We start from the raw sequence: 14900 nt of genomic DNA on the forward strand, positions 1-14900 counted from the left end.
CGAAATTCCAATTATATTTATGCTAAAGCTCTTGATATTGACCCATAGTTCACTGAGGCTCTGTGAATTTTTTTCCAGTATTTTTTCTCTCTATGCTACTTATTGGATAATTTCTATTATGGTCTTCAAATTCACTCATTTTCACTTGAGCAGTTTCTAATCTGTTACTGATTCCATCCAGTAAAATTTTTATTTCAGATGTTATATTTTCATCTCTAATTCTATGATTTTTTTCCCCCAGTTATGATTTGTATTTTCCTGCTTCCTTTTATCTCTAGTAATTTTTGTTTGGATCAAGTTTGTTGACTAGGTTTATCTGTTTGTCCTTAAAAAAATTTTTTTTAAGGACAGATCTAGCATAGTCTTTATACTTGAGCTAATTTAAACTCACTTCTAAGATGCGGTTCTTCTATGGTCTCTATAACATGCCTCCTGTACTTCACGAGATCTCTGTACTCTCATTGGTGGGAACTCAAACTCTTCCTGTGTGATCTCCAGGAATTCTTTGGCTTATAACTCCTCAGTACATTTTGTTTTCTCAGAAGTTATTTTTTGCTCTGCCTCATGATATTTCAAGTGCAGTTGTTATGTAGTCATAGATTCTAGGGTTCTCCTATGCAAATTTCTGGAATTTATTCTAGCATGCAAATTATAGACACCTTGGCCCCTTCCACCCTAATCTTTGTCTCCTCCACTCAGTGAGACTGCAATTTGGATTTCTTCTTGCTCAGCAGTTCAGAAATTACCTTTAGGCAAAAAGTCTGGGCAATCATAGGACTTCATTTATTTCCTTTCTCGCTGGCGCACAGTTCTGTTGCTTATTGTCTAATTCTGGGACCCTCTATTTGAGCTCTGGGTTTTTAAGTTAACTTGGCTTGTCTTTGGAGAGAAGCACTGTTTCTCTGGTTGGGTTTATAGTTTATTCAAGGAGTATATTCTTATTCTACATAGGGTCAATTGAATTATGACCCAAGGCAAGGATTTATCAGAAGAGACTTTTACCTTACCTTCATCAGGATAATCAAGCATGCTGACCCATCTCTCTGACATGACTTGGGGATCTCTCAGCAGAAATGTAGTTGAGCTCTTTGTGAGGAAAGCACTCTCACTAAGGAAATAAGAATGGTCTTGGTTGTTGAGTTGTGACTGTCATAATGGGCAGAGTATTAGGGAAATATAATGTGAGCGACAAGACTATACTGTGTTTTCACTGTTAAATGCACAAAATGGAGAATTAAGCTTTGCAATGACCTCCACAGGGAAATTTATTTTAAGCCAAAAGTGTTTGTAAATAATGAATTACTTGCTGTGGTTTTTAGTTTACCTATTTCATGATATTGTACAATACAGAACACATCACACACATTTATAAGAAAAGGTGTTTTATGGATAACCAGACTGCAATTAATTCCTTTAGCATTATAGGATAATTGCTCGTGAGGATATTCTGTGAGCTTCCTTCAAAGGGTATCACGGAGATGACATATGGCCCAATGGGTTTGGCATCCTTGCTTCTCAAGAGTGCAAACCGCCCTAAAATGTTGGCACCAGTGTTTACCAGAGAAGGTTGGATAGAGGATTATTATGGGTTGAATTTTGATCCCCCACAATTTATATGTTGGAATTCTAACCCCAGTATCTCAATGTATGACCTTATTTGGAGATAGCTTCTTTACAGAGGTAATCAAGTTGAAGTGAAGTCATTAAGTGGGCCCTAATCCAATATGATGATTTTCCTGATAAAAAGGAAAAATTTGGACATAGAGATACACGTAGAAGGAAGATGACGTGAAAAGGCGTAGGGAGAAGATGGCCATTTACAAAGCAGGGAGAGAGGCCTGGCACAGATCCCTCACAGCCCTCAGAAGGAACCAATCCTGCCAACACCCTGATCTCAGACTTCGAGTCTCCAGACTGGGAGACAATTTCTGTTGTCCAAGCCACCCAGTTTGTGGTGCTTTGCTATGGCAGCTCTTGCAAAAGCATACAAAGGTTAATGCACAACTACTTAGCATAGACTGACTGGTAGGAGGAAAAAGCATGTGAGAACAGAGGGCCGCCATGAAACTCCTCGGACACTGTTGGAATGTTAGGTAGGGATCGGTGTGTGGATGGATCCAAACGCTGCCTAGACTGAAAAGAATAGGGCAAGGCAGCAGGGCTAGCCAAGGTTTACTAAGAACTTACTACTTTGTGCTCATATAGGAGGGACTCAGAAGTAGAATAAGACTGGAATTTTCTCTGTGAGTTGTGAGGAGCTTTGATGGCTTCAAAAGAGATTATTTGGAGCACATAGATGGTTTGAAAAAACAACACATAAATACTCTAAATTTTGCCATTGACGTTCAAGAAACTTAATATGCTGCAACAGGCTTAAGTTCTATACCACTGCTCTGAAGTATGGAACACACACAAATCTCATTTCAATGAAATGTTTAGGACTTCTAATGATCTACCTTACTTCTCTCTCTGCCTCTCTTTCTCTCTCTGAATTGTGTGGTGACAAGTGCATTTTTTTTTTTTTTTTTAATCCCTGGCCCATTCTTTTACCTACTGGCTCATTTGTTTATAATGAAAAATTTTGCGGCAGTCAAGATGGTAACTGTCCCAATATACAAAACAAAGAAGGGGGTCCAATGTTACCCCCCAAATCGTGAGACTTTATTAAGAGTGTAAGTAAAAAGCCCCAAGACGCTCACTGAGCAAGTGAGGGAGGCAGTTGGGGGTGTCCCAGGCCTGTCAGCAATCTGTTAAAATGGATGCCGGTCCCCTTCCTCTGACCATGGTATACTTTAAAACTCTGTTGGTCAGTGCTTCTTGACTTGATCACAACAGTTCCCAGGCTGTGAGGAGTTAAGCCAAAAAGGTTTTCATTATTTGCCATTTCCCTGAAGATTTTGCGCTTGCTGTTTCAAAGAAAGCTAGATACCACACTGGGCCAACTATTTGGTGAGAAGTTTCTCTTCTGGGAGAAAGCCTGTTGCTCAGATTCCAGCCTTTCAAATGTCAAGTGTTACTCATCCCCGCTCTGGCTCTTGTAAGCATGTGTAGTCCTTTTTTATTTTCACTTGAGAATGTTTGCTTCCACTAGTAGCTCAGGGAACTGTTACTTGCTGTTTGAAATCTAACCCTGATACACAAAACGTATGACTAATCCTACTTACTGGAATTTCAATGTTTTCATCAAGGCTGCAGTTTCCATTTCAAATTTTATATAATGAAGGCAAAATACCAACTGGCAAACACACTCTCTTTTTCTGTTGGTGTGCATCAAAATATCTGCTGTGTTATAACAAAACGGGGAGTTTCATAATGGCGATTTTTGCAAATGAAAGAAAATAGTCTCCATCTGTATTTAAAGAGAGGAGAGCTCCTGATCTGAGTACCCAGTCAAGTTATTTACTACCCAATGAAGCACTCCAAGTTAAGCTGTCAGCTGCTTTGTAATCTCCTGGACAACAGGGATACGGGGTTATCTCTAACCACGAGGAATGGTGTATACACTGGAGTCATGACCAATGGAAAGACTTTAGAACAACATACAAATACTCATGCCATAACAATGACTTAGTTAAGCAATCATTGTGATGGCCATTGAAAAGATGAAAGAATATCAGCTAACCAAAACCAAATTTTTGCCTTCTTCCACAGCAATCCTTTATCACTTCCTTATGTTGTTAGTTCCCCAAATATGGATTTCTGGAATGCTGTGGGGAGAACTCATATCCGGAAGCTCCAGTGGAATTGGGATGAGATTTACTCACCAGGCAGCTCTTTTTATTTTTTTAAAATATATTTTTATTGATTTCAGAGAGGAAGGGAGAGGGAGAGAGAGAGAGAGAAACGTCAATGATCAGCGAGAATCATTGATTGGCTGCCTCCCACAGGTCTCACACTGGGGATTGAGCCCCTAATCCAGTCACGTGCCCTGACTGGGAATTGAACCTCGATCTCCTGGTTCAAGGGTCGATGCTCAACCACTGAGCTATGCCAGCTGGGCCAGGCAGCTCTTTTAAGGCAAGACCTGTCTAGCTGAAAGGGAATATGGATGTTCATTTGGAACAGCCTGAGACATTTTCAAACCCTTCTGCTAAAAAAAAAAATTACCTAGAGATTTTAAAAAAATCTAGATCCTCAGGTTCCATTCCTAGAATTTCTGGTTCAGTGGGTCAGTATGTATATATATTCATTTCCAGATTATTCTCTGCTCAATCATGATAGGGAAGCTCTGGCCCCATTTGCCAGTTTGCATAACTGTGGCAACAAAGAAATTATTCTGAATCATTGAATTACTTATATAGATCTGCTGAGTTTGGCATGCAAAGGCAAACCTTTTTGTTTTTGTTTAATCTGTAGAACAACTTCAAATCTCCTGCTGTTTATATGGCTTCTTTAATTCCTCATGGTCATTTGTGTGTCAATTGCTAAGCAATCAGCTAAAATCTTCCTTGTCCTGAACCAGGCTGGATATCAGAAACACCTGTGGAGCTACTTGGAACTATATTTTCTCCAGACCATCTACATCATAATCTTAGTGAGGTATCCGACCTCCCTTCTTATATAGACGACATAGTTGATTTGGAAAAGTAGTTAATTTTGAGAATCTGATTATACTAACGGGGAAAAGTGCTGGTGTTGGGTACTGATTGAAGCTGAAATCCTATTTATTCTATTGAAATAACTAAAACCACCCATTTCACTGTTTCGTGATTAGCTTCTGCATTTGATCAATAGATATTTGGTATTGGTCCTAAGTCCTATTGAGAAGAGCAGGGGAGATCTGTAACACTTGAACACATGTAAAAGCTTTCAGACACAGTGAATCTCAAGATGTGGGGAGGATCTGAATGGGTAGTAGAGTAGGGAGCAGAGAATTCCAGGGGAGGAGGACAAAATGAGGGAGGCGACTAAGATATAAACTTGAATTTCATGCCAATAGGACAGTGTTACAACGTAGCAAAGCATATGTAGTGGGAATAGTGGAATATAAAATTGCTTAAAGTTGAAAAAAATGAGAAACCATTACAGAGTTTTGTGTGAGCACAGGAGTAAAATGGTAACATTTAAGTAGTGTGTACCAAAGTTTGGGGCCAGGGCTGTGGCATTAACTCAGAGTGAGGACAAGCAACTTGACCTCGGCTAGTGGCTGGGGAATACAAGGACCGGTTTGGTAAATATAGAAGTAGCCTCATTTCCTTGGCAGATATTTAGAACTTTTTGTTTAAGAAAAAACCATATGATGCAGAAGAAGGCATGGAATAACTATCTCCACAATCACAAAATAACTTCTTTGGTCAAATTGGCTGCTGGTTTAAACCATCAGCAAAACGTTCTGAGATAGCATTAGCAAGATTTTTGATAATGTCCATGGGTGAAACTTAATATGTGTTCGTACAGCAAGCAGACAGGCATTTAGGCATTTGAATATTGTGATTAAGCAAGTAAAATAAAAGAGTATAATGAACTGCAAAGCTATCTGAATAGTCCCCTCCCCCCCATTATGCATAATGTTTGCAAATGATTCTGTACACACAGAGTGACATTTAACTCAAACGATAAAGATCCTGGGTTTTTCCTGGCTTCCCTACAATATAATAATGCCCCAATTTATCTTTCAAAAATGGCCTCATGGGTAAATCTTTTCTTGAATGCTCCTTTATATACCCCGCCTCCAATCTCAAGGCTTCAATTGCTTCTGACCCCTCTTCTCTCACTCCCAGAGTCCTGATACTAAAGGACTCCGTCAGCCGCTGTCTTTGGCTCAAGGCAGCAGATGGCCTGTGTAAAAGTCAGAGGACTCCTGCTCTGACAGTGATGCAAGGGAAGAGACCCAGACCAGTGGGGGTGGACCCCTGGAATCCAGATCTTACAGCAGAATGGGGAAGCAATGAACTTGCAAAGAACTTGGAAAAATCTACTTGGAGATGCAGACGCATCAGGTTTGAAGAGGATGAAAGTAGTTGCTTTCTAGGAAGAATAGCCCCCTGTTCAGTTCTACAAACACTCATGGCCAGGCACTGGGCATGTGGCATTGACTGAAGCTGGACACAGTCTTTGCTCTTGTGGAAACTTGCCTCAAAATGAGCTCAATTTATGAAAAAAGGGGGATTTTAGAACGTATATAAATCCTTTACATTCTTTGACCCTATGCCAGTCACACAGCAATAACTTGAGTCTTGCTGGAAGCAAAGCCTTCTGACTTTATGAGATTCAATACTGTGTTTCTTCATGTCCTCAAATGTGAAGCTGAAATTGAAAAGTGGACCTATCTGAACATCAAGGATATCAGGGGCCAGTTCTTAGAGTTGAAGTAAAATACTATGGGGGTGGCATTGTTTGTAGTCCAAGGGCTTTTCTCAGAAGACCTGTCCAATTTATAAAAATTAAAAAAAATTCTTTTTGGAAGTCCCAAGATTGTAATGTTAACTAGTTTCTGGATTTTTTTTTTTAGTATTAATATGTCTCCAATCACATGTCAAAGAATGAGCCTGGCCGGTGTGGCTCACTGGTTGAGCATTGGCCCATGCACCAAGAGGTCAGGTCATTGATTTTATTCCCAGTCAGGGCACATGCGCAGGTTTCGGGCTCGATCCCCAGATGGGGGCGTGCAGGAGGCAGCTGATCAATGGTTCCCTCTCATCATTGATGTTTCTTTCTCTCTATCTCCCTCTCCATTTCTCTCTGAAAAAAAAACAACAACAATGTGTTTTTTAAAATGACCCAAATTATTACTATAAACAAAACAGGAGAAAAAATGTGTCAAACATAGTTTCAATCATATTGTCAGTTTGAATTTTCCTTAATGAATGGTGAATGCTTCTACCTAGTTACAAGACTCTTTTGACTAAGTGGCTGCTGAAGATTGGACTTTGAGCTAATACTTAGGTTAATTGTATCTAATGTTCATATGTCTCGGTGGGGGCAATTAAGTAGAATTATAGTGTGTCCGTGTTATAATATGTTTTGTCCTCCTGATTCATCTGTGACCTCCTACAGTTCCTCTTTCATTCAAGTGTCTGCTCCTCCATGGGAGGGAAAATGCTAGGAGACTCCATCCCAACAGGGTGTTCTTTTATAAGTTAGGTTACTGTGACGGGGAAATATGAGTATTCATCTTCAGCAGCATCATCTCCTTGAAGGCAGAGCCACTAGACAGGTGAGTGTCTTGCTGGGAGATTCATCTCCACATGCTTCTTCTACCTTTTACCTTGGCCACACCCTCGACTGGGATTCAAGTGTGAGGTTAAAAGATGTTCTTCAGCCGAAACCGGTTTGACTCAGTGGATAGAGCGTCGGCCTGCGGACTGAAAGGTCCTGGGTTCGATTCCGGTCAAGGGCATGTACCTTGGTTGCAGGCACATCCCCAGTAGAGGGTGTGCTGGAGGCAACTGATTGATGTTTCTAACTCTCTATCCCTCTCCCTTTCTGTAAAAAATTAATAAAATATATTAAAAAAAAAAAAAGATGTTCTTCAGCAGCCCTTGAGGATGTCTGACTTAAATTCATAGCAGCTGTCCCTTAAATATAAAGAATAATTAAGCTCAATAAATACTTGGATATTTTTGAAAGAAAATGAACAGTTTTCAACATTGGGAAACACGGAAGTATAAGCACCGGCGGTAAGAATGTTATATATTTCAAACTTTTCTTTCCAGATGTAGATTCAAAAGCTGGATAACACTGTGTTAGAAGGTTAATTTTTGTTTTGGGTTCAGTTTCAGAGCTCATCATCTGGCATTTATGATGGGTTCACCTGAGACTTATTTTATTTTGTAATTATTTTTTTTAACTACAGTTCCCAGTTTAAAACATCATTTGAAACATCTACCCCACACTGCTATGTTCCCTTCTCCCTGGGCTGTGCTGTTAATATCAGATATTTGGCCTGTTCTGTCTTCCAGTGCCAGAAACGCCCAGCAGATGTCATTGTAAGGCAGATTTGTTTAGCAAGGGTTTTCTGGAATAGCAAATAGAATTGTTGCTTGTAGTAGTGATGGTGTATTGGGTACTGGATTTAATTCATTCTACTCTCACAGGGGTGGGATTGTTGTAATGATGTAAAGAGACTCCTGGGATTCCTGCAGCCTTTCCATAATGTGAGGAAATTGTTTTCCCTCAGTATAAATCAGAGAACAAGGAAGGACAGCCTTGCATTTCCTGGGGTACCCAGCTCAGCACAAGGCGTGGCTGTGCTCTTTGTGGTACACAGGGCAGTGTGGAGAGACAGCTGCTGAGGCACATAGATGGTAAGCGAGAAAGTTGGCTTCAGAATGAAGTAGCCTCACTCACTCTAGACTCCATGCCCTTAGTGTTGAAGGGCAAATACAAATGGGTATAAAAATATGTGTCCTCACCATGCCCAGTAGAGGACATGATGGGTCCTCATCTGAAAAAAGAAGGGGGAGAGCTATTTTGGAACTGCCTAACGTTTTATGGATTTCAAATTCAGTTAGAAAAGATAGTTTTCCCAGGGAAGGCCTGGGCTCATTTACTGACTTGCTGTAAATGTGGATGCAAGTCCATCTAAATTCTCATTAATTTCCAGTTAGACAAATAGTGATAATTTTTCCAGCTTTGCTGAGGTGTAATTGTATGTATTAGAGTATACAACATGGACCTAGCTGGTTTGGCTCAGTGGACAGAGTGTCGGCCTGTGAACTGAAGGGTCCTGGGTTTGATTCCAGCCAAGGGCAGATGCCCGGGTTGCGGGCTCGATCCCCAGTGGGGGATGTGCAGGAGGCAGGCAATCAATGATTCTCTCATCACTGATGTTTCTATCTCTCTATCCATCCCCCTTCCTCTCTGAAATCAATGAAAGAAATACATTTTTTAAAAAAGTGTACAACATGATTATTTGATGTACATAGAAAAATGATTAAACAATTAAGTTAATTAACACATTCATCATCTCACATAGTTACCTTGTTTTTCTTTGGGTTTGTGGTGAGAATGCTTAATTTATTATCTTAACAAATTTTCAGTACACAAAATTATTAGCTGTAGTCACCGTGCTGTACGCTAGATCCCCAGGACTTATTCGTCTTACAGCTGAAAGTTTGCAACTTTTGATCAACATCTCCCCCATTCCTCCCATTGCTAAGACTCTGGCAACCGCCATTCTACTCTGTTTTTATGAGTTGGCCTTTTCCTTTTTTTTTTTTTTTAAGATTCTACATGTAAGTGACAATATATAGTATTTGCCTTTCTCTGTCTGGCTTAGCTCACTTAGCATAAAGCCCTCCAAGTCCTTCTATGTTGTTGCAAATGTCAGGACTTCCTTCTTTTTATGGCTGAATAAGATTCCTTTATTCAGGGTGGGGCAAAAGTAGTTTTACAGCTATTCATATGGAAAATAATAAATAATAATAATATAAGAATAAACTCTGTGTTTCATGTACTCACCGCTGTCAACCTACTTTTGCTCTGTGTGTGTATGTATCATTATCACATTTTCTTTATCCATGTATCTATTGATGGACACTTAGGTTTTTTCCATGTCTTGGCTGTTATAAATAATGCTGCTCTGGATGTAGGAAAACAGGTATCTCTTTAAGATACTAATTTCATTTTGTTCAGATATATACACAAATGTGGAATTGCTGGGTCAGATGGTAGTTATGTGTGTTTTTTGCTTATTTTTATTAAAAATATTTGTTAATGTTGAATTATTGCAGGAGTCCCCTTTCCCTCCCCCTCCTTTGTCCACTTCCACCCTCCCTGCCCACCCCTTCCTTGGCATTTAAAACATTTTTTATTTTTATTGATTTCAGAGAGGAAGGGAGAGGGAGAGAGAGATAGGAACATCAATGAGGAGAGAATCATTGATTGGCTGCCTTCTACATGCCCCCTATGGGGTATCGAGCCTGCAACCAGGGCATGTGCCCTGACAGGGAATCAAACTGTGACCTCCTGGTTCACAGGTTGACGTTCAACCACTGAGCCACACTGACTGGGCGCTTCTTTGGCACTTTTGAGGAATTTCCATACTGTCTTCCACAGTGGCTGTACCTTCTCACATTCCTTCCTGCAGTATACAAGAGTTCCCTTCTCTGCACATTCTCACCAGCAGTTGTTATCTGTCTTTTTGATAATAGCCATTCTACCATATGTGAGGTAATATCTCATTGTGGTTTTGATTTGCATTTTCCTAATGATTAGTAATGTTCAGCACCTTTTCATGTATCTGTTGCCCATTAGTATTTCTTTGGGAAATGTCTATTCAGGTCCTTTACACACTTTTAAATTGTTTTTACTTGGCATGGTAAAATTGTTCATTTTATTGCTATTAAGATATAAGTTCTTTATATATTTTGGATATTAAATCCTTATCAGATAGATGATTTGCAAATATATTTTCCCATGGCGTAAGTTGCCTTTTTCTAGGAATTTATCTAGTTTTTCTAGGCTGTCTAATTTATTGGCATATCATTGTTCATAGTAGTCTCTTATCATCTTTTGTGTTTCTGTGTTATCAGTTGTAATATCTCTGGTTTCTTATTTTATGTATTTGAATCTTCATTTTCTCTTAGTCCAGATAATAGTTTGTCAATTTTGCTTATCTTTTTAAAAAAGCAACTCATAGTTTCATTCACCTTTTTCCTTGTTTTTCTTGTCTCAACTTCATTTATTTTTGCTCTGATTTGTTATTTCCTTCCTTCTGCTAACTATGAGCTTAGTTTGTTCTATTTCTAGTTCCTTGCGGTAAAAAAATTAGGTTGTTTTTTCGAGATCTTTCTTTTAATGTGTTATATTACTTACACACTATATACACTATAGCCTTCTCCCTTAGAAATACTTTTGCTGTATCCCATCAATTTTGGTAAATTGTGTTTACATTTTCATTTGTTTCAAGAGAGTTCCTTAGATTTCTCTTTTGATTTCTCCAACCCATTGGCTGTTAGAAGTATGTTGTTCAATTTCCAAACATTGGTAAATTTCCCAGCTTTTCTCCTGTTATTCACTTCCAGTTTCATACCATTGTGGTGAGAAAAGATACTTGATATGACTTCAATCTTCAATTTGTTAATACTTGTTTTGTGACCTAACATATGATCCATCCTGGGGAATGTTCCATGTGTGCTGAGAAAAATGTGTATTTTTGTGCTGTGGGAAGGTGTGTTCTGTATATGTCTGGTCTTCTGATTTGAAGTACAATAATTCATGGAGTTTTCTGGCTGGGAGGGGGTCCACTTATTTTGGGCTCGATCTTGCGGTACTTAATTTAATCCAGCTTTCAAAATTGCTGCAGATATTAAAAACAGGTACATGTTATGCATAAATCTGACCGCACATCTTAGCAAAATTATGACATTAGTGATGATGGTGATGACAAAAGAGTATTTTTATTTGTTTCCTTCCATCAAGTTTAATTTTGGAATTGTTCATGTTTAAACAGCGCTAAGGTGGGAAGCTACTCTATTTCAAAGAGATGAGACTGCTTTTGAGGTTTGAGGAGATGAAGGTGGAGATGGCACTGGAAATGGAGAAAAGAAGATGGAAAGAGGAAGAGAAAGAGAAAGAAAATAGACAGCCCATTTAGAAAGTGAAAGAGCACCTCCTAAGCATCAGTTTATTGTACTTTGATTCCTTTTGAACTCTACTGAGAAGACATTTGCTTATTTGCATTACTGGTTAAATTAAATAGAATAATATGTACGGATCATTACATATTCATGTAGAACTATACAAACCCTTCCTAGACATTTTACATTAAAACTCCCCCCCCCCACCCCTAATCCTTTGGTTTTGCAAAGGAAAAAAATGCTGTAATCCGCTTGTGAATGGTAGTTGGACAAAAATATTTATCAGAGTAAGTGTATCCTGTGGCAAACAGCGCACAGAAAACCAAATTCCAATTGTCATTCATTCTCGGTCAGAGAAATTTAATTACAGTGTCTACATAACTCATATTTCCAAAAGGCAGCGTTTGCTAAAAGGATAAGCATCGTTACTCCCATGTAACTTAAAGACTTTTTCCATTGCTGAATTTAAACATCTGGGGAGAATTCCCTGAGCAACTTTAAGGCGCATCTGAAAATGGGATTGATCTTTGAGCTTTGGGGCCACACGCCAAGCTGCTGACGGCCGCCTTTCCCTCAGTGGGATATTGTTTCGGGGTGAGGTCTTACAGAACCTTGGCAGAGAGCCCCGCAATTTCTGCTTCTGGGTGAGTTGCTGGGGCTGAATTGTTGGTGATCCTGGACTTTGTTCCAGCCTCAAAACATTATGGCCTGAGACAGCCGGGTGGGGAAAGAGGGAGAGCCTCTTGAAAAACTTGATTTGGCGAGTCGGGCGGCTCCAAGTGCTGGAAAGGGTGCTGAGCTGGGTGTTAGGTGATTTGGGTTCTCATCCTACTGGGTGATCTTGGCTCCAATACTTTCATTCGAGGCCCCTCTCTTCAAGGCTTAGGAATGTGGGCCGAATTGTAAAATTCTGTGGAGAAAAATGAAACCTTAGCTGCATTTTCTTTCTCAGGAATTCTTCCCAGGGTTTTTGAAGCTTGTTTGGGGGATGGGAGATGGGGGGCGCGGGGGGGGGGGGGGGGGGGGGAGTCAACTACACTGACACCTAAAATCCAGCTTACATGAAACATTTTGGAAACTCTGACTCTAATTGCACGCTGGTAAATCCAATTTGTGGATGAAGATGGGCTAAATGTCTAGCCCACAGTCATAACTTGAGGCCATAATGGAGCCCCACGTAGCCCAAGTTTTGGGTTCTGTTATTTTTTAAATCTCTTCCTGTGAGGTTCCCTGTTTAGATTGCACAGGATTGTTGCCAGGTGATCTGAATGTGGTTGAAAGGACAGACCTCCGATCACAAACCACAGGCTGCGGGCCCAAGGCTGTGGCTGGCCAGGCCACCCCTGCCCCCTTACATAGATCCTTCTTTTAACTTGAAATACTATTGTTTCCAGAAAGATGCCAGCAGTAGCTTCTCAGGGCAAACCGTAATGAAGGTCATGCTGAATGCACTGTGCACTTGGGGTTTTTTTTTTTTTTACCTATAAGATTATGGGCACTTTGGTACCACCTTCCACAGATCCAACTTCTGCTACATTCAGTTAAAAAAGGAAATAAAGTTTGACCCTGCAGCAGCAGATATAATAACAGCCGCAGTACCTCTCACACGACAGACACTGGAGGCTGAGCTCAGTGGCCCACACACGTTAACCCACAGGGTCCCCCTGAGACAGGTCTGATCATTATCCACATTTTACACACGAGGAAACTGAAGCTTTGAGAGATTAACTTGTTCAAAATTTTCTAAAACCACTGGTCTTTTTATCCTTCTGAAGTTTTTAATTTACATTTTACCAAATAATCTTTTAAATGATATTTCTCTTGCCTACTATTTCTGCTTCTCTCTCTCTCTCTCTCTCTCTCTCTCTCTCTCTCTCTCTCTCTCTCATTTGCCATCAAATGGCGTCATTTAGGAAGTGAGATCAGGGACTTTTTATTTCCTGGTTTTCATGGAACTTTATGTAGATGAAGAAAGTTTAGAAGTAGGATATCACAAGTAATTCTTCCAAATACACAACTTAATATCATCCAGTACATGAATTTAAGTATCAGAGGAGAGTCATTTTATCATATGGACCAGATTTTAATAGCGTTTACTCTAACAAAATCCTATATAGGAAACTACATTTACTAAAAAAGTAAATGATGAAGTAATCATTAATTACTTACTTTACAAAAACAGATTTTTTTTTTGCTTTATAAAGATTAATAATAGAGCTTTTTAAATGCAATATTCTAACACATTATTAGGTGCTATGTTAATGGATTTAGAATCTCAGGGTTATGGTGGAAAAAGGAACCCTACTTTTTGTGTGTGTTTATAAAAAGGATTGATGGATGGCGAGAGTGGGAGAGGTGCATTGTGTGGGGTATATGGGAACTCTCTATACGTTTCATTCAATTTTGCTGGGAACCTAAACTGCTCTAAAAAAAAAAGTTTATTAATTAAAAAAGTAAGGTGGTTGCTTAGAATTTCAGCTCTGTGACTCACTGAGCGATCTTGAATAGCACCTCTGAGTCTCAGGTTTTTATTCTGGCAAATGAAGATAGTGATAGATCCTATACCAATATTGAGAGAATTCTCTCTCTCTCTCTCTCTCTCTCTCTCTCTCTCTCTCTCTCTCTCTCTCTCTCTCTCTCCTAGCTCATTATAAGAGTATAAGTACTCAAAACACAACAACAAAAAGTTCTGGTTCCCTTCCCCTTAAATTCCCTTCTGTCACACTTGAGGGAGATGGTGCATTTAAAGAACAGGGTTGAATCCAAATATTCTACCTCCTTGTCGGATGCATTTTTCACAACCCCACCCTCTTCCCAGAAACCCAGCTTGGAGGGCAGGGAGAGATGCCTGTCTGCAGAGGTTGTAACTGGTGTGACCTGCGGCCCCGGGATGCTCACTAAGGTGGCTGACAGAAAATCTATGTAGCGGATTTCATTAAGATCCTTCTTGGTAAACTGTAATGGGCACATTTTTTCAGCCCTGTTTCGTTTCCCCAGAATCCTTTTCAACAGCCTAAATAAAGCTGTAAGGAGGCAATTTCTTAACATTTCACCGAATTGGTTTTTCGGTATCGGTCTTGCTTCCTGTGTGTGTTTAAGTGTTTTTGACGTCCGAGTTGTTTCCAGCAGAGTTTAGCTCCGACATTCATTTGAAACATTTTGTAAAGTTGCCATGTGGATCTGGGTGCGCGCCTTCCGAGGAGCAGGTCTGTTTTCAAAGCAGTTCTTGATGGCCAGAGGTTACAAACGTCTGTTTTGTAGAGTAAGTGTGCTTGCCATTTGGAGAAGCAAAATAATAAAGTTAGAAGGGACTAGAAGAAACCACCTGGCAGTTCAGCAACTAAGCCATCCAGGAGGTAGGTTCCCCTTCCGTGGCTG

This window comes from Eptesicus fuscus, chromosome 14 (assembly GCF_027574615.1).
Source record: "Eptesicus fuscus isolate TK198812 chromosome 14, DD_ASM_mEF_20220401, whole genome shotgun sequence".
Taxonomy (NCBI): Eukaryota; Metazoa; Chordata; class Mammalia; order Chiroptera; family Vespertilionidae; genus Eptesicus; species Eptesicus fuscus.